The 20,668-nt window shown below is 42.0% G+C and overlaps 1 long non-coding RNA gene across 1 annotated transcript in view; it reads right to left on the bottom strand.

The window, feature by feature from the left end:
• Window positions 1-20,668, bottom strand: part of LOC123281326 (uncharacterized) — a 47,566-nt gene that overhangs the window by 10,310 nt on the left and 16,588 nt on the right. Inside the window, exon 4 of the long non-coding RNA XR_006520744.2 lies at window positions 165-337. This is a non-coding gene — a long non-coding RNA (uncharacterized lncRNA). The remainder of the gene's footprint in view (window positions 1-164; window positions 338-20,668) is intronic.

The raw sequence follows: 20,668 nt of genomic DNA, 5'->3' as shown, positions 1-20,668 counted from the left end.
CAGTCTTGTGACTATTGTAAAAGGGACATTTCAATCACATGTGAAACATCGTCTCTGGGGGTATATAACCACTCTGTGCACCCCACTTCTTTAGTGCCCTTTCTTCCTTTGGGAAGAAAAGCCCGGGGCCGTGGTCCTCACATTTTAGCTCAGAATAAACTCACCCAAGTTTTCATTTATAGATTGGTTATGGATTGTTTTCGTTGACAGCAGATAACCAAGGAAATGATGGAGTATTCATTCAATGGTTCTGGAACGACTGATTACCCATGTGAAAAAAATGAAACTGGATTCCAATCTAACTGATGCACAAAATCAATTTCCATTGGATTTAAGGCTGAAATGTAAAACACACACAAGAGAAAATAGAGGCAAATATTTTCATGATCTCGGGATAAGGAAGAACTGTATAGACAAGAAACGAAAACATTAACCTTTAAAACAGTTTGTAAGTTCAACTGCATTGATATTAAGATACTAATATTTATCAAAAGATATCATAGTTAGAGTTAAAAATAAGAAACAAAAGGGAAAACTATATTTGCCACATAGAAAACTTGAATGCCTAACCAGAACAGAGAATCCTATAAAGGAAATCAAAAAGGATAAGCTAACCCAACAGAGTGGCACTCCTAGATAAAAATATAGATTTATTTTCATAAACATTTAGTGCAGAGACCTGCATCTTATCCTCAGAGTTAGAAATAGAAAAGGAAACTGCCATGTGATACTGTATAATTGCATACAGATACTGACATGTTTGGACATTCTTAGAGGTAATAGATACTATACATACGCAAATACAGATGTATTTACACATATATATACTAATGAGCTTACCTAATCTTGCACTAGATATACAGATATAAAATATACTAGATATAAAATTTGCATGATTTTAAACAAGTTCCATATTCAGACACATTTATATAATCCTATATACTTTCAAATACATGTATTGATGCATAATCCCACATAGATCTAAGTGGGAGCTCTATTTACTTAATCGTATATCAAGAGTGACCCACAGACATTTTCATGATCCGTTAAAGGAACAGAAACCAGTACTTTAAATGATACCACAGTGAGACAGTAATTAATACAAAACATACAAAGTTATAGATACTAATTGACATATACAATCTTATAAAGATATGTTTATATACTCCCAACAAATACAATTAATGATCTGGCAACATTTTTCTAATGCTAAACAAACACCCATAAATTTACAGAACACCGTACAGAGGCTAGTCACGTATCGTGTTCTATAGGTCAGGTTACATAATGTGTTATAGACATAAAATTCATTACATAATCTGATACAGAATCAGAGAAAAAATATTTGAGTCACCCTCTAAAGACATACGCATATTTACATGATCTTAACCAAATACCATTTTGCAAATAAGCAATTTGCATAATCCTTTATGAAGATTCAGGTATATTTACATAATCCATTAGAGGAGTAGAGATATGTATATATGTCTATATATTCCTGTATAGATAGGCATGGAGTAACACAAGTCCACACACACAAATCTGTGAATTTCTACACAGATACATTTACAAGCTACTAGATATTAAAATATTTAGAAGTGAATTTTTATAATTTTATGATGTGAAAGACAGATACATTTATATATGTGTCTGTCTATATGTGAAAATATGTATACATATTCCTGTACCCATGTAGGTTTACATAGTTAAATACATACTTAAGCAAGATCTTAAACAAATGTGGAATCAAAATCCTACTCTGGTATAGATACAAAATTTAATTAATAATCCTTTACAGTCAGAAAATCTATATTCAAAAATCCATGGAGCTCCAGCTATCAAGTCTTATATATAATTGTATAGAAAATAGATCGTCACGTGAATCTCATTCACATCCAGCTTTATGCCATCAATCCTATCCAGATCCAGGTCCCCAACCGCATACACACTTACAGCTTTAGCTCCATTCCCATCTACAGCCACAACCACAACTCTGACCTCAGCTCTTCCCCCACTTTATGTGCAAGTCCAGTCTCAACTTCATCCACTCACTTGTGTATGTATACCCCCAATGATGCCCAATAATATACTGATCATATATTATTGCTCCTGGATAAGTCAATCTTCCTGTTCCCATATACATAGATACACGTATATTTACATAAACATATGTGTATTTAATCATATGCATACACACGCGCATCTTATTCTGAATACAAACATATGCACATACTTAGTCCTCTAGATGCTTAATTCACTGTAACTATGCTTAAGCTTATCTACTTGCTTAATAATATATACACGGTTGTGTACACGCACATAATTCTATTCATATACACAAACACACGGTCTTTTGTTTGGAGCGAGTTGTTTGTTTTGCAATAATTGAATTATATAATATATCTTCTTGCTTCTTTTCTTACCTAAAAACACTTCGTGGATAGTTTTCCAAACCAATTGGTATGGCTCTAATTCATTCTTATGAGGGGCATCACATTTCTTTCTCATTTTTGCCACAAGTAACAATGCTGTGATAAATGTCTGCGTGTATAGATTCCTAGGTCTTGTGGCTTTTGTTTTTGAGAAAATTTGCCCAAGAGTGAGTTTCCGGTTCAAAAGCTATGCATTACTTTAATAGATGTTGTCAGACTGCTTTTCACAAAAGATGAATATCTCACCTCGCCACCAGTGACATATGAGGGGACCTTTTCTCTAGGTCTCTACCAGCAACCGCTATAGATCTCTTTATTCACTTTTACTAGTCTATGAAAATGTCGTGCTGTTTCATTCTATTAATTCAACTTTCATTTCTCTGACTACTAGTGAATTTGAGGAACTTTTCTTAGTTTTTGGGCCATTTGGAGCCCTTGTACTGTGAATTATCAGTGTATACACTTGGCTCACTTTTCTTGTGGATTATTTCACACTCTCTTCTCAATTTGCAGGAGTACTTTTTTATAAATAGTTACATCTGTCAAATGGATTTCACTTACTTTCCCCAGATCTATTATTTATCTGTTGACTGATGTATGGTATCTTCCGCCTTAGAAAAGTGCTTCATTTTTAGACATTTATGTTCTTTTTTACCCTTTGGATGCCCAGTCTTGATGAAGACCTTCCCACACTTACATTGCGTATGGAATCTCATACATTTCCCTGGAATATTTTTGTTGTTTCAACAGTTTTGTTGACTCATCTTTCTGGAATTTACTATTGAGTATGTCATAAGATGGACATCCATTTTCACTTTCTTCCAGACATTTAGCCAATTACTTGTACCACCTTTTGCCTCTTAACTTGTAGATGAGCTTTGTCGTATAAGTTCTCATCCATATGGTCACCTCATGTGCATTCAGTTTCACTACTCTTATCCTTCTCCAATACTGATGCCATATTGATCAGATCGTATTGGCTTGAGAGTATGTTCTGAGATGGTGTAGGGAGTTTCCCTTTGCTGTTCTTTTTCCTGTAATTTTCAGCTCTCTTTGCACTTTTATTCTTCCATATGAAGTTTAAGATCCTTTATTCAACTTAAGAAAAGTTCCAGTTGGGATTCTAATTATAATTGCATTTAAGTTATATTAAGTTTTGAGAAAATCGACACCTCATTATTACATTCCCTATCTATGTCATTTATTTAGACATCTTTTTGTTTTTTCGATTAGATCTATAGTTTTCTTCGGCTAGATCCTCTACTTTTCTTGTTAAATTTATTCCCAAGAGTTTTGTACTTTGTTACTACTTTTAAGTGGAATATTTCCCTCATTTACATTTCTAGGTTCTTGCTACTAAACAAGAGACAAGCTACTTTCCTTACATCAACCATCCCACTCACGTGACTCTGCCGTTCGTCCTGATGGTGTTCTCGTACCTGTGCTTTCCAGATCTAATTACATCAGCACCAAGAGATAACTTTATCTCTTCTTTTCCAGTGTTAATGCCAATTATTTCATTTTCTGTTATTGTTTCATTGGCTAAAACTGTTTACAACAATGTCAAATAATAATAGTGACTGTGGGCGTCCCTAATTCTCGATTATACTAAAGTTGGTTTTTTACCGTTTAGAAAACATTTCATATTGGCTTTGTGTAAACAGTCTTTTGTATATTTCAACAGTTTCTTCTACTTCTATTTAACTCAGAATTTTATTGGGGAGAATGGAGGAAACTAATAAATTTTGTCAAATGTCTTATCTTTTCAGCACCTATTATGATGATCCCTGGGGTTCTATTTTTCAAGTTACTAATATAACGAATGATGTGGGTGCATTTCCCGGTGCTGAATCACCCTCTCATCCCATAGTAAACCCTACTCAACCATAGTGCGTCATTCTTTTAAGTTGCAAAATCCTGTTTGAAAATATTTAATTCAAATTTATGCCACTATTGCGTAAGTGAGCGTGGGCTATAGATTTATCTTTTTATACTATTTTTAAAAATCGGATTTTAGTATTGAAAGAAGGCAGGCTTGAATAAATGATTTTGGAGTTTTTCCATGTTTGTTTATAAATTGTGATCTTAACATTAGCTGCATATAAGTGTCACAGGGGGAACTTAAAAAACATTTAATGCCCAGGCCACACCCTGATCCCTTCAGAGACCTCTCTGGAGGGGAGACCAGGAATCAGCATTCTTTAAGCTCACAGGCAATTCCAACCTGCAGCCACGTCGAGAGGTACCATCTGTGCTCTGAGACGGTCTAAATAATATTGGAGCAGTTTGTCGAGGTGAAGGTGTGCTAAGATCCAGCGGGAAACCCACACAGTTGTGTGGTCTCTTATGCTGGTAAATCTTTAATTGCTTTTTCAATCTCTTATACAATATTTGATGCTTCCTGCTTCTCTTAGAGTCCCTGTTGCTGGATCTGTTTTGCTCAAAAATCACCTGTTTCCCCTAGGTTTTGAATTTGTTGCTGAATCGAATATAGCGTTAAAATTACCGTTTCTGGAGTTCTTGTCTGTTTTTGTCAATTGTGATAAAATTACACACAACATGAGGTTTTCCATTTAACCATTTTCAGGTGTGTAGTTCAGCAGTATTAAGCACATTCACATTGCTGTGCAGCCATCACCACCATCCGTCCCCAGAACTCTTTCCCTTTGGCTACACTGAAACTCTACACCCATTAAACAAGAACTTCTCATTTCCCCTTTCCCTAGTCCTCGGTGACCACCATTCTCTCTCTGTCTTTATGAGTTTAACTGGTCCAGGTGCCTCATGTAAACGGAATCAGATAGTATTTGTCTTTTTGTGGATGGTTTACTTTGCTTGGCACAAAGTCCTCAAGTTTCACCCATGTTGCAGCGTGTACTGGAATTTCCTTCCTTTTCAGGGCAGAATAATATTCCATTGTATTATTTGTACCACAGTTTGTTTGCCCATTCCTCCATCAATGGACTCTTTTGTTGCCTTCACCTTTGGCTGTTGTGAAAAGGCTGCTCTAAAAACTTTTTTTTTCAGTTCCTTATCTTGCCTATATGTTTTCTCTTTCATTTTCCCTTGATCCAGCTCACCACAGTCTTTTCAAAGAAAAAAATCAGAATCTATTTATCCTATTCTTCTACCTTAATAGGTTCAGATTATATCTTTATCAATCCCTACTTTTAATTTTCCTTTGACTTCAGTGTTATTTCAAAATTTGTTTCTTATTAATTATCTCAAACTGTGCCAATCGAGGAACACATCTCCACTCACACTTATTGGCCAGAATCAGTCACATGGCCTCATGTATGATCTTAAGTAAGCTTCCCAGTGTGATCCTGCCATGTGCCCAGAGGCAGAGCTGGAAATATCTGTGAGGGAGCACCCGCTGGAGGAGGTCGTCGAGAGGACATGACCGCCAGCCGACCCACCAACTGGACCCAGGCGATCAGATGCTCCTCACCTTGGAATGTGCATCCCCCGCAGTTCCCACTCTAGGAGCCACTGCAAGGACGCAGCCTCGAGAGAGTGACGCGTTACTGTGATGCTCTGGACCGCGGGCTGAACCAAGTGAGGCCTCTATCAAACTCTTCAGATGCCGGCCGTGGGTGTGGACGTCTACTCGTCTCGTGGCTGCCCAAGACGAGCCTTGTAAGTAGGTTCCCTTGCTTGTTAGCCCTGCTTCCTGCCATCTGGATGGTCTCTCCTTGCCCTCCGTGTATTTCACCCGGGATTACCCAGGAACGGCACCAGCGACTCCAAAATACTGCTGCCTTTTCTGTCTCCCAGATCTGTCTAAAGCTGAGAGATGCCAGAATGTCTAACTATATCTGTATTTTGATGAAGCTTTCTTTGCATTTGAAAGAGTTTGTACTTTACGAATTTAGTTACTGAGTTATTTGGTGGTATATTGTTTATCTGCTTTCTGGGCGAAGGAAGATGAAGACTAGTAACGTCATAAATTGTGCTTCCTTGTTATTTTAAATGCTCATGATCATGTTTAGTGCTTTTAGCTTTAAGCTCTATCCCATTTGATATTATTATTTCAACTTCCACTCCCTTTTTTGTTTGTATTTGCCCTGGCATCTCTTTTCCACCCCTTTACTTTCAAGCTTTCTTTATAACTTTGTATTAAATGTCTTTCTGAAAAATAACATGTGGCTATATTTTTAAAAATCATAATCTGTATCTATTTTAATGAAAAAATTCAACCTGCTGAGATTTATTGCAATTACTGAGCTAGTTGGTTTTATTCCTTCTATCTTCCTTTATGTTTGTTACTCATTTTACGTAAGTGTATTTTCTTTTCTTCTTTTACTTATATTTGTGGGTTCGATCAAGTAGCTATTGATTCCAATATTTTTACCTTTTTAACTTGGAGCATGTACTATGTTTTCCATTACATTATTGATGATCTCTTCTTTCCCAGCCTTTCATAATCATACTTTTATGACTTAACTATTAAAATTGAACTATTTTTTTGAGGAAGATTAGCCCTGAGCTAACACCTGCTGCCAATCCTCCTCTTTTTGCTGATGAAGACTGGCCCTGAGCTAACATCCGTGCCCATCTTCCTCTACTTTATATGTGGGACGCCTGCCACAGCATGATTTGCCAAGTGGTGCCATGTCGGCACCCGGGATTCGAACCGGTGAACCCCGGGCTGCCAAAGCAGAATGTGCGAACTTAACCGTTGCACCACCGGGCTGGACCCCCCTAAAATTGAACTTTTAAACTTTCCAGAAAGGATGGCACTGTATTTGTGGGTATTCATGGATTATCACATGTTCCACTTTTATTGAGCACCTACCATGTGCCAGATACTTCTGAGGTGCTGGAGAGACTTGGGAGAGAGGAAAGTTCTGCCCGTGCTGCTGTTTCCAGTGAGTGAAGGTGGTGCCTGCCCAGAGAGGGAGAAGTGCGGGGCCTCGTCAGCTTGTAGAAGGTGTCGAAACATGGAACTGAACATCGATAGTAACAGCGAATACTCATGGAGCACTGAGGTGTGCTCTGTTATTCTCAGGGCTTTTCAGTATTAGCTGAATTTGTCTTCACACAGCTCTTCAAATGGGGGCCATCTCTGTTTCTTCAGGAACTCGAGGCATAGAGAAGTCTGAGAGTCCTGTGGTTGCATAGCAGTTAAGGGACGGAGTTGGGATTCGGTTCTGAGCACATTAGATCCAGACCCCAGACCCAGACCGCTGTTGGCACAGACACTCTGGATCGGGTTGTCAAGAGAGCTGGTGAAGACAAAGGAAAGGGCTCTGTGGACGGAGCCCCCGGACACAGCAACATTGGGGTGGGAAGAGGTGCAGAACCAGCTCCGGGGGCTGCACGAGACGCCTGTGGAGAGAAGGAAGCTCAGGAAACTCATGTCTGGGGACAAAAGTGAGGCTAACATTTCAGGGAGGAGCTGAGTACAGTCAGACACTGACGCAAGATAAACGAACAAAGATCCGAGAAGAATGTGTCAATAGAATCACAATTTTCAAAAGAGATAAAATAGGCAAATACTGGTAAATCTGATTTTTTAAAGCTAGAGAAAGCACAAGTATGCAACATTCAAAATAAAGAGGATTGGGGCCGGCCCCATGGCCTCGTGGTTAAGTTCAGCATGCTCCCCTTCATCGGCCCGGGTTGGGGTCCTGGGCACAGACCTACACCACTCATCAGTGGCCACACTGTGGTGGTGACCCACATACAAAATAGAGGAAGATCAGCACAGATGTTAGCTCAGGGCCAGTCTTCCTCAGCAAAATAAATAAATAAAAAACAAAGAGGACTATATATCCACAGATACTAGGACTATTTAAATATCATACGAGAATATTATGCTCAAACTTATGAAATACATTTGAAAATATAGATAAATTTATCTAATTCCCAGGAATAGATTAATTACTAAAATCAACTCAGGAAGAACTGAAAAACTTAAATCATGCAAAAAATTGGAAAACTACTAAAATATCTCTTCCAAAAAGCGACAAAAAGATCTACTCAAATCGTTTTACAGAAGAAGTTTACCAGGTCTTCAGCGAAGAGAAAATTCTGTTTTTGAGAAACTGCTCCCGAGAATAGAGAAACATAAAATGCTTCCCAATTTGTCGCATGAAATCAGCATTACCAGATACACAAAACGGAAGATAGAATCAAAAAATAAAAACGAAACTACAGACATCCGTCACTTTTGAGAATAGATGCAAATATCACAAATAGAAAATTAATTAGCCTTTGAGTCCAGCCGTGCATTAAAGTGGATATGACCTCACGACCAAGCTTGATTTGTCCCAGGAAGGCAAAGGCGTTTCAACCCCAGGAAATATATTGAAAGTTTTACTATTTAACAGATGAAAAGAGAGAACTCGTACCCCCAGCTCAAAAGACAGTGAAGAAAAGCATTTGAACCAGTTTCTGATTAGAAAAAAATACTAACAAAATATATCACCTTAGTAAACTAGACGTAGTGGAAAACTTCAATAACCTAATAAACGACATTTCAGGAAAGATGTTTTAGGGACAAGTATTAGAAATCTCCAGATCAACGGTCTTAAACAACAAAGAGGTCCAGGCACGGGGAGTTCCATAACTCAAGGTCATCAAGGACGCGCTTTCTCTCCCTGGGTCCCCCGACGTCTCACGGTTCTGCCTTCTCCTTGCTTGTTCACCTCACAGTCATAACACTGTCTGCAAAAATAGTAATGTGCCCAAGAAAAAGGACTGTTTCCTTCGGCTGTCTAGGAAACAGGCAACCTCGTCTAGAAGCCCCCAAAAGGCTCCTGTCTCATTAGCCAGAATTCCACCACAAGCTGGTTCATAGACTGATTGCTGCTGAGCAGAGCAAGATTTCAAACAATACAGGGCATTGTGGAAGGGTGCAAGTCACCCCCAAAAATCAGAGTTTTGTTAGAAAGGAATAAGGATGTTAGGGAACCAGCAGTGCCTGCTAGACATTTCTATCAGAAACCTGGAATAAACAGCATATTTAATACATAACTGGTGGAAAATTAGAGGCATCCGTGTTAAACTCGGGAACAAGATGCGGCTGCCAATATTATCATGATTCAACACCGTGTTAGAGATCCTGACAATTTATTCAATATTATTCGAGTGCCTACTATGCACCTGGTATTGTATTGGGTTTAAGAAATACTATAATAAGCAAATCTCAGAATTTGATCTCAAGTAGAAAAGAAAGAAATCACAAAATAACTGCAAGTGATTGTAAAGGTTGTGATAACGCCAAACTGGAAGGCTGAGATAGAGAAGAGGGGGCACCTCTCTTAGAGACGCCGGGGCTGTCTGCACTGAGAAATATTCAAGCTGAGACCTCAGCGCCACAAGGATCCCTCCTCTGTTGAAGAGTGGGGCGAACGTCGCAGGCTGAGGAAAACGCACACGCAAAGGCCCAGAGGCCAGGAAGAGGTGTGGTGTTGGAATTGAACCGTGAATGTGGCTGAAACACGGCGAGCAAGGAGATAGCAGAGAAACTGTAAAGATCAAAAGGCACCGGGTCATACACGGCCTGTGTGACCTGTCAGAGTCTGGATTCTGAGTTATTAGACAGTCGTTGAAAGACCAAGCAGAGGGGTGACATGACGCAATTTCCCATCTCCACTGCCCTTTGGAGATGGGACTGAGGAACAGAGGAGACGTGGCGGGCGCCATAGGGGCGATTTAAGTCACTCAGATGACAGACGATGGTGTTTGTTAACGGCTGGACTGTGTCCCCCTGCCCCCAGACTCATGTGTTGGAGTCCTAACTCCCAGGACCTCAGAACATGACAGTATTTGGGTCTTTAAAGAGATAATTAAGTCAAAATAAGGTCACTAAGGTGAGCCCTAATTCTGTGTAACTGGTGTCTTTATGAGAAGATGGAATCAGGACGCAGACACACACGAGGGCAGATGAAGACCCAGGGAGAAGAGGGCCATGTGCGAGCCAAGGAGAGAGGCCTGGAACAGAGCCATCAGAGGGAGCGAACCCTACGGAACCCCTGATCCCAGACCTCCAGCCTCCAGAACTGTGAGAAAATAAACTTCTGCCATTTACGCCCCCCAGTCTGAGGTTATGGCGGCCTCCAGGAAACTGACACAGCGGCCTAGACCAAGACGGACGTGGTAGGAATGTGGAAAAAACCCAGATCCACATGCCTTTTGGATGCAGAATCACAGATGTACTGAAGGATTATCAAATGCAATCATACAACAGAATAAGAGGCATAAATATGGGAAAAGAAGAGACAAGCGGTCCTAGTTGCTGGCGACATGTCGGCCGCCCTAGAGCCTGGTCTAGAGCTGTGAGGCGGACCTGAGAGCATTCCCGCGATCACGATGTGGGCTCTCCTCAGCCATCTCAGTCAATGTCCCCACACCAGTTAGCAGCCCCAGGACCAGACAGGAGCCACCCGGCAAGAGCTATGGGGCTGTCCTGGCCAACGGGAACTGGACTTACTCAGCGAGGCTTCAGAAGGTGAACAGGGAAGATGGAAGAAATAACAAGGAGGCTCCAAAAACAGTCACCACACGGAGCATGATCCCACAACAGAGCATCTGCAGTAACCAGCCTCCTGCCCCTGAACGTGTTTGACCAAACGCCCAGAGATGGCGATGCCTCCCTGTAAAGGGAGGGGCTCTTGTCTGAAAGGAAACTGAGGCCAGATGACCCCCCGGGGCCCTTCCAGCTCCACTTTGGGATTCCAGGAAACAGCACTTTGTTACCAGGACCTGGAGGCTTGTGCTACGCTCGGTGGATCGAAATGCTGATACAGGAGAACATCTTCCAGGCGTGGCCATCTTCACTGTTGGCCAATAGTCTACACACACCTTAGGAAGACGCCCCCTAATTGCCGAGTCTGCCGAGTCTGCCAAGTCCGGTCTCTCACTGTGGTCACTTTCTCGTATTTGGTTGTGTGCCAAGCACGCGGATCACCTGACTCTATTCCAGGTCAGCCTACACAGAAGCGAAATATCCTTCGAATCATGATCAACATTTATCAAGCGTTCCGATTCTTTCCAGCGACGTTCCCCACATGTGTTTCCATTTTCTGTTTACACTCAAATTTCTCTATGGCTGTTTTGTTCCAGGTTTCGCCGCAGACCAGGGTCTCAGAGAACATGTGAAACTGCTCCGCACCTCGCATTCCGTACAAGTCTGGTGTGGGCTGTGGTTCACGAGCCAGTCAACGTTTGTAAAACCCTTCCAGACTTGTCTCGCAGCATTTCTTGCCAGGAAATCGCTTGATCACTAGGTACCTGATGTTTGTGATTAGCGAAAAATAAGCTTTCTTGGAGCTGGAGCGTGTGTGTGTGTTTTCAGTTGAGGTTAGTTGTTTTTTCAGTTTTAGGATATTTACAGAGAGTTCTCCACGTTGCCCATAAAAATGCAAAATTAAGTTTTCCTCCTGACATTCCGCATACGCTTGTAGAAGAAAGGCCGCAGCCACGGGAACAGCTTGCAGCTCCATCCTGCAATTACGCTTTGCAATAATTCTGGAAGGCACGGGCCAAGAAGGGATTATGAGCTGATCTTCAATGCTCTCACACTTCAGCATGGAAAAACAGTTGCCCGGGTGCCAATTTGCAAAACCCCAGCCCAGCTCAAGCCAGATAGAGAGCACTGTGAAAGGGAAACAGATTTCAGTGACCATATGTGCAATTATTATTCATCCCCGTGATGACTGAATAAAGAAGTGTGTTGGCCTGTCTGGACCCTAATGTGCTGAAGCCAAGACAGGCTGATTCCACTTACCCCCCGTGCAGAAGCTCATCCCACATGCCCCAGAATCCAGAACTACCCCAGGAAGGGAGGGGACACAATTAGGAGACTCTAGGCCAGGATCTCAAGGTCAACGTTGTGTCCCCCAAATGGAGACACGGGGCCATTTCCCTGGACAACGTGGTCTTTGCTCGCTCCCTCATTGCCCCCTCCACCTGAAACTCTTGGCTTTTATCTGACCGCATTTATCCTGTCTACCTAAATTTCTGCCCCTGTTCCTCTATGACAGAATTAGGTCCTACCTGTGTCTCCTAGTTCTTTTCTTAAAGCAAGAACCATATGGGAGAGTCGCCCTTGTTTCACACCAGGTGTTTGTAATAATAACGCAAACCAATGAGCCAAATTAAGGGAGATACGGTTACTCCTGCTTACCGAATCTGGCTGAAAGCCAGGTCTCCTCTGCTTTCTCGTTGTCTAATTATGGCTTAAAAGATAATAAGGCCCTATAATTCTTCAGTTATCATAGCTCTTCGTTCCTGATGATCTAACCACATTCCCAAATTGCCCCAGATCTCCACAAGCTTCCTCAAGCATGTCGTGTAACCACTGAAAAGTCTCTGATTCTGGTCCATCCACATTTCAGAGCGGACACTTAGCAAAGAAAATCATGAGCAAGACCTGGCTCCAGTTGCAACCACGGCTGTGTAGTCACATGCAAATGACACACCATCCAAATTCACAAAATTCAGAATCCCTGGTTTGAAGGAAAAAATCAGGGCACGCAAACCAAGAAATTCATCCTCCAACTACTTTCCATAGCAGGTAGTTTCTTTTTTTGTTTTTGGGGTTTTTTTTCTTTTCTTCTCTTTTTTACTCTATTTTTTTATTGAGGCAACGTTGGTTTATAACTATATAAATTTCATGTGTACATCATTGTATTTCAACTCCTGTATATACTACATCTTGTTCACCACCAAAAGGCTAGTTACCATCCATCCCTGTACAAATGTCCCCTCCACCCTTTTCACCCTCCCCCCCCGCCCCTCTGGCAACCACCAATCTGTATTCATTGTTGTTTTATCTTCCACATATGAGTGGAATCGTATAGTATTTGGCTTTCTTTGTCTGACATAGTTCACTTCACGTAATACCCTCAAGGTCCATCCATGTTGTCACAAATGGCCGGATTTCATCATTTCTTCTGGCTGAGCAGTATTCCATAGTGTATAAATACCACATCTTCTTTATCCATTCGGCCCTTGATGGGCACCTAGGTTGCTTCCAGGTCTTGGCTATTGTGAATAATGCTGCGATGAACATAGCAGTGTGTATCTTTATGCATTTGTGTTTTCAAGTTCTTTGAATAGATACCCAGCAGTGGGATGGCTGGGTCATGTGGTATTTCTATTCTTAATCTTTTGAGGAATCTCCATACTGTTTTCTATAGTGGCTGCACGAGTTTGCACTCCCGCCAGCAGTGTATGAGGGTTCCCTTCTCCCCACATCCTCTCCAAAACTTATTTCCTATCTTGTTAATTATAGCCATTCTGACGGGAGTGAGGTGATATCTCATTGCAGTTTTGATTTGCATTTTCCTGATAATTAGTGAAGTTGAACATCCTTTCACGTGCCTGTTGGCCGTCTGCATATCTTCTTTGGACAAACGTCTGTTCAGATCCTCTGCTCAGTTTTTAATCGGGTTGTTTCTTTTTTTGTTGTTGAGTTGTGTGAGTTCTTTATGTGTTTTGGAATATTAACCCCTTATCAGATATATGGCTTGCAAATGTCTTCCCCCAATTGTTAGGTTGTCTCTTCGTTTTGTTGATTTTTTTTGCTGTGAAGAAGCTTTTTAGTCTGATGTACTCCCATTTGTTTATTTTTTCTTTTGTTTTCCTTACCTGAGGAGACATATTCAAAACTATGTGGCTAAGACAAATGTCAAAGAGTGTACTGCTTGTATTTTCTTCTGAGAGTTTTATGGTTTCAGGTCTCACACTCCAGTCTTTAATCCATTTTGAGTTGATTTTTGTGTATGGTGTAAGATAATGGTCTACTTTCATTCTTTTGCATGTGGCTGTCCAGTCTTCCCAGCACCATTTATTGAAGAGCCTTTCCTTTCTCCATTGTATGTTCTTGGCTCCTTTGTCAAAAACTAGCTGTTCATAGATCTGTGGGTTTATTTCTGGGCTCTTGCTTCTGTTCCATTGATCTGTGTTTTTGTGCCAGTACCATGCTGTTTTGGTTACTACAGTTTTTTGGTGCACTTTGACCTCAGCCGGTAATTTCTTATAATTTTAGAAGCACAGATACCTACAGCTCAGCTCCCACAAATATTCCTTTTCCACAATGTCCGCTTCTTTCCCCCTGACTGACATGAGCCACCCACTCACTTGTTCATGCATTCACTCAATCAGCAAACGTTTACTGAGCCTGTCCTACCTCCCAAGCATTGTCCTGAGGAAATGCAGGTAACAAGGTGAAAAGGAGGCAGACCTGCCTCGATGCACTGTCTGGCTTCAAGGAAGCTTCCAAATTAGTTAACCAGCTATTGGAATCATTTTCAATCAAATTCAGTTATCTCAGTGCCTCATCTGAATAAGAGGCACAGATTCCCGGGAGGGAAGTAAAAGGTGCTCCTTGAAGGGCTGTGCGTGCGGCGGGCTGCTGCGGAGAAGCCCGCAATTTACCCCACGCTGGCTCCAAAGCAAAGGACTAAGAGGCCAAATAAAGGCATCTCCTCAAGATCTAACGTCACTTAATGAAGGCGTGGGTCTCAGAGATAATGTTCTAAGGAGCTGTGCCGCCAGCCAGCAGCCCCAGTCAGTGGTGGTGCCTGCAGGGTTGGCAAAACCTGACAGTCGAGTCTTTTCCAGACACCGAACCACTGCGAGGAAGGAATGACAACACGAAAACGTACGTTTATTTTTGTTTAGTATAGTTCCTTCTTTCAAATCAGAAATAAAATATTTGCTTTCTATTCTGTGCTTATAAAATTGAAGTATTTCTGTAAAGTATTTCCGTAAAGGACAAAAATACAATGAATGCTCCAGCCCCTGAGATCAATGGCTACCTGAATCTGATGTGGTTGCCTATCACATTCACTTCTGCCCTTTGCACGACCCCCTCCCGCTCCCTTCGTTCCCCTCATCCTTTCCGCCACTGCCGTGTCTTTATTTGTTTAATGCAGGAATTGGCAAAATATGGGCTGGCCCTATGCCTGGTTTTGCACAGTCTGCGAGCTAAGAATAGTTTTTGCATTTCCAAGTGTTCGAGGGGCGGAAAGAAAACTATTGCGTGACACGTGATAATTACTTGAAATTTAAATTGGAGAGCCATAGACAATATATGTCCACATATGGCTATGGCCATCTTCCAATAAAACTTTATTTATTGGCTGCTTTTGCACCAGCACAGCTGAGTTGAGCGGTTGCGAAAGCAACTGCGTGGCCCTCACAGCCTAAACCGTGCGTGGACCGTCTGGCCGTGCACCAGGGAAGCTCGCTGCCTCCTGGCTTAATCCAACTTTATTTTTCTTCTTGTGCTTGGTCTCACGTGTTGGCCTTGTTTGTGTCTCTAGCCAGGTCTGTCTCACTTATCTGGCCGCAAAATGTGTTCATTCAGCACTTTTTCGACTACACTCTTTTTCCCTCTCAAGCTCTGCCGTGTAGCCTTTCATGATCTTCTCTGCAAAAGGCTCACTGGGCTTGATCCCAGGACCCTTGGCTCCCGTGTCCTCTTTCCTCATCTTCCAAGACACTCACACAGATGGAGACACGTGGTCATTTCCTCTGACAATCTGACTTTAACTCACCTCCTCCTTGGCCTTCCACCTGAAACTCGTGGCTTCAGCCAGAAATTGTAGGGGCTCCAAACATCTTTTCCTTTCTCTAAATATTTTAACACCGCTAATCAAAACAAAGCTGTTTTCAGTTGGTGCAGGTTTTTCTTTCTCTGGTAAACTATTTGCAAGTTTTTGTCACAGTAGTTCTATGAAAGCCACATGGTTAAGACACACGTGTGACTAATGTTGTCAACATTCCTCCTGTCCCTCAGATTCCTTTTTGTAAACAATTTTTACTTTTCCATGGAAATGGAGAAGATGGGAGGGTGCGCAGGACCGTGAGTCAGAGTGATCCGCTGATCGTGCTGCCTGCAATTCCTTCCCGGATCCAGGACGGAGCAGCAGGCTCCACTCTGTGAACTCCTTCCTTTCCTCCTTGTCCCTACACACTCCGTGTAAATAGAGGCATTAACAGACCATGAAGGACTCGAGTGCAATGGCAGAAGCAGGAACAGGCGTGAGAGACCCTGACGATCCTTCAGGAAATGCCGAGTTTCTGGGTTTGAGGGGGTGGATTCAGGTGAGGTGTGCTAGGTTCTCGAGAAGCTTTGCTGAGTTTAATGTCTTACTTTTGCAATAAAAAAAAGTCATTTAAAGAACAGGGAACAATTTGCTATTTTAACCATCTTTTAGGCAACTGTGACTGTAAATGTGGCCCTAAATGATCAAAACCTAATCTGGTCATTCGATGGTCGTTAATTCCAGTCCCAGTTACATCCATAGAAGGTTGACTTGTTGGATCTCAGCGTGTCGGGACCCGTACTCCTCAGTGAACTGGGCAGGACATTCTCCCCTCACAAGAGAGCAGCAAGAAGCTGAAACCTCAGCAAAGTCAAGGGTGCAGCATTGACGGCCAGACCATGTGAACGTCTCATCTGTGCATGGACCACATGCAAATTCTGTTGGACTCCGGCTCTCTCGAATGGTCTGCTGTACTGTCATCTCTGAGGATCCCAGATAGACTGTCAGCAATTCCTGGACCTTCCTGAACCTGGGAGGTTCTCTTCTGGGAGAAGGATGCCATTGAACTGTGAGAGGTGATGCTCCGATATCTCTGGGAACTCCTGTTCCTTGCAGCATGTATGTCTGTACACACATTATAACTTTCACGCAAAAATCTACAATGGGGGACCTGGGAGCCCCCTGGACCCAGCCTTTCCACTGGTTATAAAATCCTACATTGTGTTCCTTGTCCAAATGACCATCTGTACACTGATGGGGATCACTAGCTCTGAAAAATCTATAAGCTCGGTATAAGGAAAATACGAGTGTCAGAGCTTTATAGCTACAGTATTCAAATGAATGTAACTCTTCTCCCAAAAGAGATAAAATGGGGAGGTAAGCATTAAAAATTAAGTAAAAGAAAAAACCTCTATGTAATGTCAATCTGGATTGTGTTCAACTACAAATAATAGTAACTTAACAAATCAGGGTTTATTTTTCTCACATAATAAGTAGTCCTATATAGGCCATCGATGTCCCAGGCCCTGTCTCCCTGTCTACTCCACCATCTTTAGCACATACTTTCATTTCTAATGCATGTTGCCTCATGGCCAAAAAAGGGCTGCTCCAAGTCCAGCCTCACTAACTATGTTCCAGGCAGGAAAATAAAACAATGAAGAGAAGGAAAACAAAAACAAAATGAAAGGAAAAAGAAGAAAACCAAAACATTTACCAGAAATCTTTCGTTGACTTTTGTTTGCATCTCATTGCCCAGAATTCTATCACGTCACCATCCCTAGCTTCAATGCAAAATGGAAAAATGAATATTTTGGCTGGGTGTATCACAAAACTGGCATTCTGCTAGTAAGGAAGAAAGGGAGAGTGGAAACTGGGTGGACAACTAGAGGTGTCTGCCATATATGTATAATTTCCAACGGAGAGTCATGGGCGACATGTTTATGCACAGCTCTCTGTAGCTGTTGTGCTGGGATTCTGATCACAGGCGTCTGTTTCCGTGTGATGTCAAACAACCAGCTCTGTCAAAACCATCTGACGTAGATTCACATCCAACAGATGCCTGGCATGCGGGGGCCCCAGTCTGCGTGTGCAGATTTTAACCCGGCCGTCCTTGAAACAACAGCTCCCCAGGTTGCTGAATAAAACGAAGAGTAAGGCTTGCTGTGCATCAGGACCAGTGAATTGTGCCAAAGCACGGAAGGAGTATATGCAATGACCTGTGCAGGAAAAACAAATGATTTTGCTTTACATGTGATTTGGTCAGTTGCTCTGAACTGGGCGCCAAAGCTGAAATTTCTGCAAGTGGAAGGTTGATTCGTTAACGATTTTTGAAACGCAGGGCTTCGAAAGCCGTGCTCGCCCAGCCCTACACAGCTCGGGGTTCCAAATTGCCAAATATTCGGGGAAGGAGTTTCAGATCCATGTGGAAGCTGCCTGAAAATCCAACTTTCTCCAAGGATAAGATTGGGCTGACCAGATTTGCTGTGCCTTTCAAAGAGTTATTTTATTTTTTTGCATCCAGATGTGGTCGAGACCCTGGGACCCTGATTGCATCTGAAGTTCGCACAGCTGGCATTCATTTCCAGCCTAAGGTAAACACCACACTGCCCCCTCCCTCTCCTTCCACGAGAACAGGAGTCAATGCGTTCAGACAACATGAAATTCTTTTTATGGATCTCGGAGAAGGAAACCAGCTTTTATTGAATACCGACCGTGAACCAGACCCTGTGCTAAACTCTTTGCATATTTGCAAAGTAAAACGACACTTCAGTTTCTGAGTCCTCTGGGAAGGGAGGTTTTTTGTGACAAGTTCGGCTGCGCTTAAAAATCCTCCGTCAAGCCTGGGAAGGCCAGTCGCGCTCCAGCCCAGCTGAGCAGAACTTCTGTATTATCGTTTTGATTAAAAGAGGCCAACGTCATCCAAAAAGCTTTGTGGTCAGCCCAGCTCAGCGACCTCTCTCTGGGCCTTTCTGTTTTTTCCCTCATAGTGAATTTGATGAAGTTTATTCTCTAATTCCTGCTACTGATCCAAACTGGAAAGATGCTAAATGTTGTCTTGTTGACAGATTACAGGCCCATGTACGTGTGTCGGGGGGGGAAGGGTATCAATTTAATTTGATTTTTAACTGCTTTTATCCATAATTGTGGGATAAAGGCTTTGTCCTCATCGTAAATTCTTGACCCTAAAGTCACATAGGTCAGAAAGTTTGACCAGCAAGTTCTATAAGACTTTCTAGGCACAGAAAATTTCTATGTAACATAAAGGGTTTCAGAGCACAAAAAAGAATAGAAAACCCCTCAATTTATTTTACTTGCCTAGCAAAACCCTTATGACAAAACCAGACAAGAATAACTAAAAAGGAAGGTCATAAACCACTTCACTTATGACTAAAAACGTTCTAAATAAAATGTTATCGAATCAAATCCAGTAGCAAATTAAAAGAATATTGGAACCAAATGCATTTCTCAGAATAAAAGAATGATTCAGAATTAGGAAACTAGTAATATAATTTAAATGTAAATTTACATCTGAGAATTATGCAATAGTTCTTCACTTTGGAGCAGAAGAGAAGAGGAATAGAAAGTTCATTGCCCAGTTGGGAACTTGAGAAGGGAAGGCCAGGATGAAGAAGCCAAGTTGCTCATTTCATTTTTCGCCCAAGTTGGCAAAATTTTTAAAGATCGATAGCATCCAATGTCGTCAAGCATGTGGGCAAATGGGGACCTTCACACCCTAATGAGGAGTGTACACTGGTACAGGCTTCCCAGAGAGCAATTTAGCAGCTTCTATCAAAATGAAAAATATATTGACCCAGCAATTCAACTAAGGAGTGTTTCCTAAAGAAACATTTGCATATGCATATAAGGATTTATGCAGAGTCCCCATTTCTGTACTGGGGAAAACTAGAAAAAAAAACCAAGTGTCCAGAAACAAAGAAACTGTGATATAAATATTGATGCGTTTGTAAAATGGAATATTCTACAGATACTAAATAGAAAGAGGCAGGTTTGTATGAATTGGCAATGGGACATCTGAGACGTTTCGTGAAGGGATTAGCAAGTTGGTTGCAGAGCAATAAATACAAATAATGGTCCCAATTCTATAAATAAATCCTCTCTTCGCGTGTGTGACACGTGCACACACCCACCCACCATAGACTTTAACCACGACGGCCTCTGCACACGGCAGCGGGATTCAGCGAGAGTGCAGGGTATAAAAGAGAACTTCCACGTTTCACATCTGTATTGATGGAACTGTTCTGCCAAAAGCATGTGTTACCACCGTGATGTCAAGTGAAACAATACAAATTAATGTAAGAAGAATTTCAGGTCAGTGGGAAGGAACCGTTTTCGGAAAATGCACCCATTCGTCTCCCCTCCACCTAGACAGGCTAACAGAGGCGGTTGTCCAAGGTTCCCTGGGGAGGGAGACTCTGTGCCTCCAGGAAAACCAACCAGCTTCAGCATTTCACAATTAAACCCTTTCTGTTTTCTATAGACAACAAAAAGTAGTGTAGCTCCTCCTCCAATACCCTCCAGAAAAAGTGGGTGCCGAGGGAAAGCCCCTGTTTAAGAAACGGCACAGACCAGAGACCTAATGTTGGCGTCAGTTTGGAGTCCCCCCTGGGGATATAAGGTCCCTGCACTGCCCCAGCCCATCGGAAAACGGGACCTCGGCACGACCTGAGCGGACTTTCCTGACTCCTTGGTTCCCAAGTTCAGGTGTGTCCT

Source organism: Equus asinus, chromosome 2 (assembly GCF_041296235.1).
Source record: "Equus asinus isolate D_3611 breed Donkey chromosome 2, EquAss-T2T_v2, whole genome shotgun sequence".
NCBI lineage: Eukaryota > Metazoa > Chordata > Mammalia > Perissodactyla > Equidae > Equus > Equus asinus.
The sequence above is the reverse complement of the archived record's forward strand: the minus strand, read 5'-3'. Positions and strand labels throughout refer to the sequence as shown.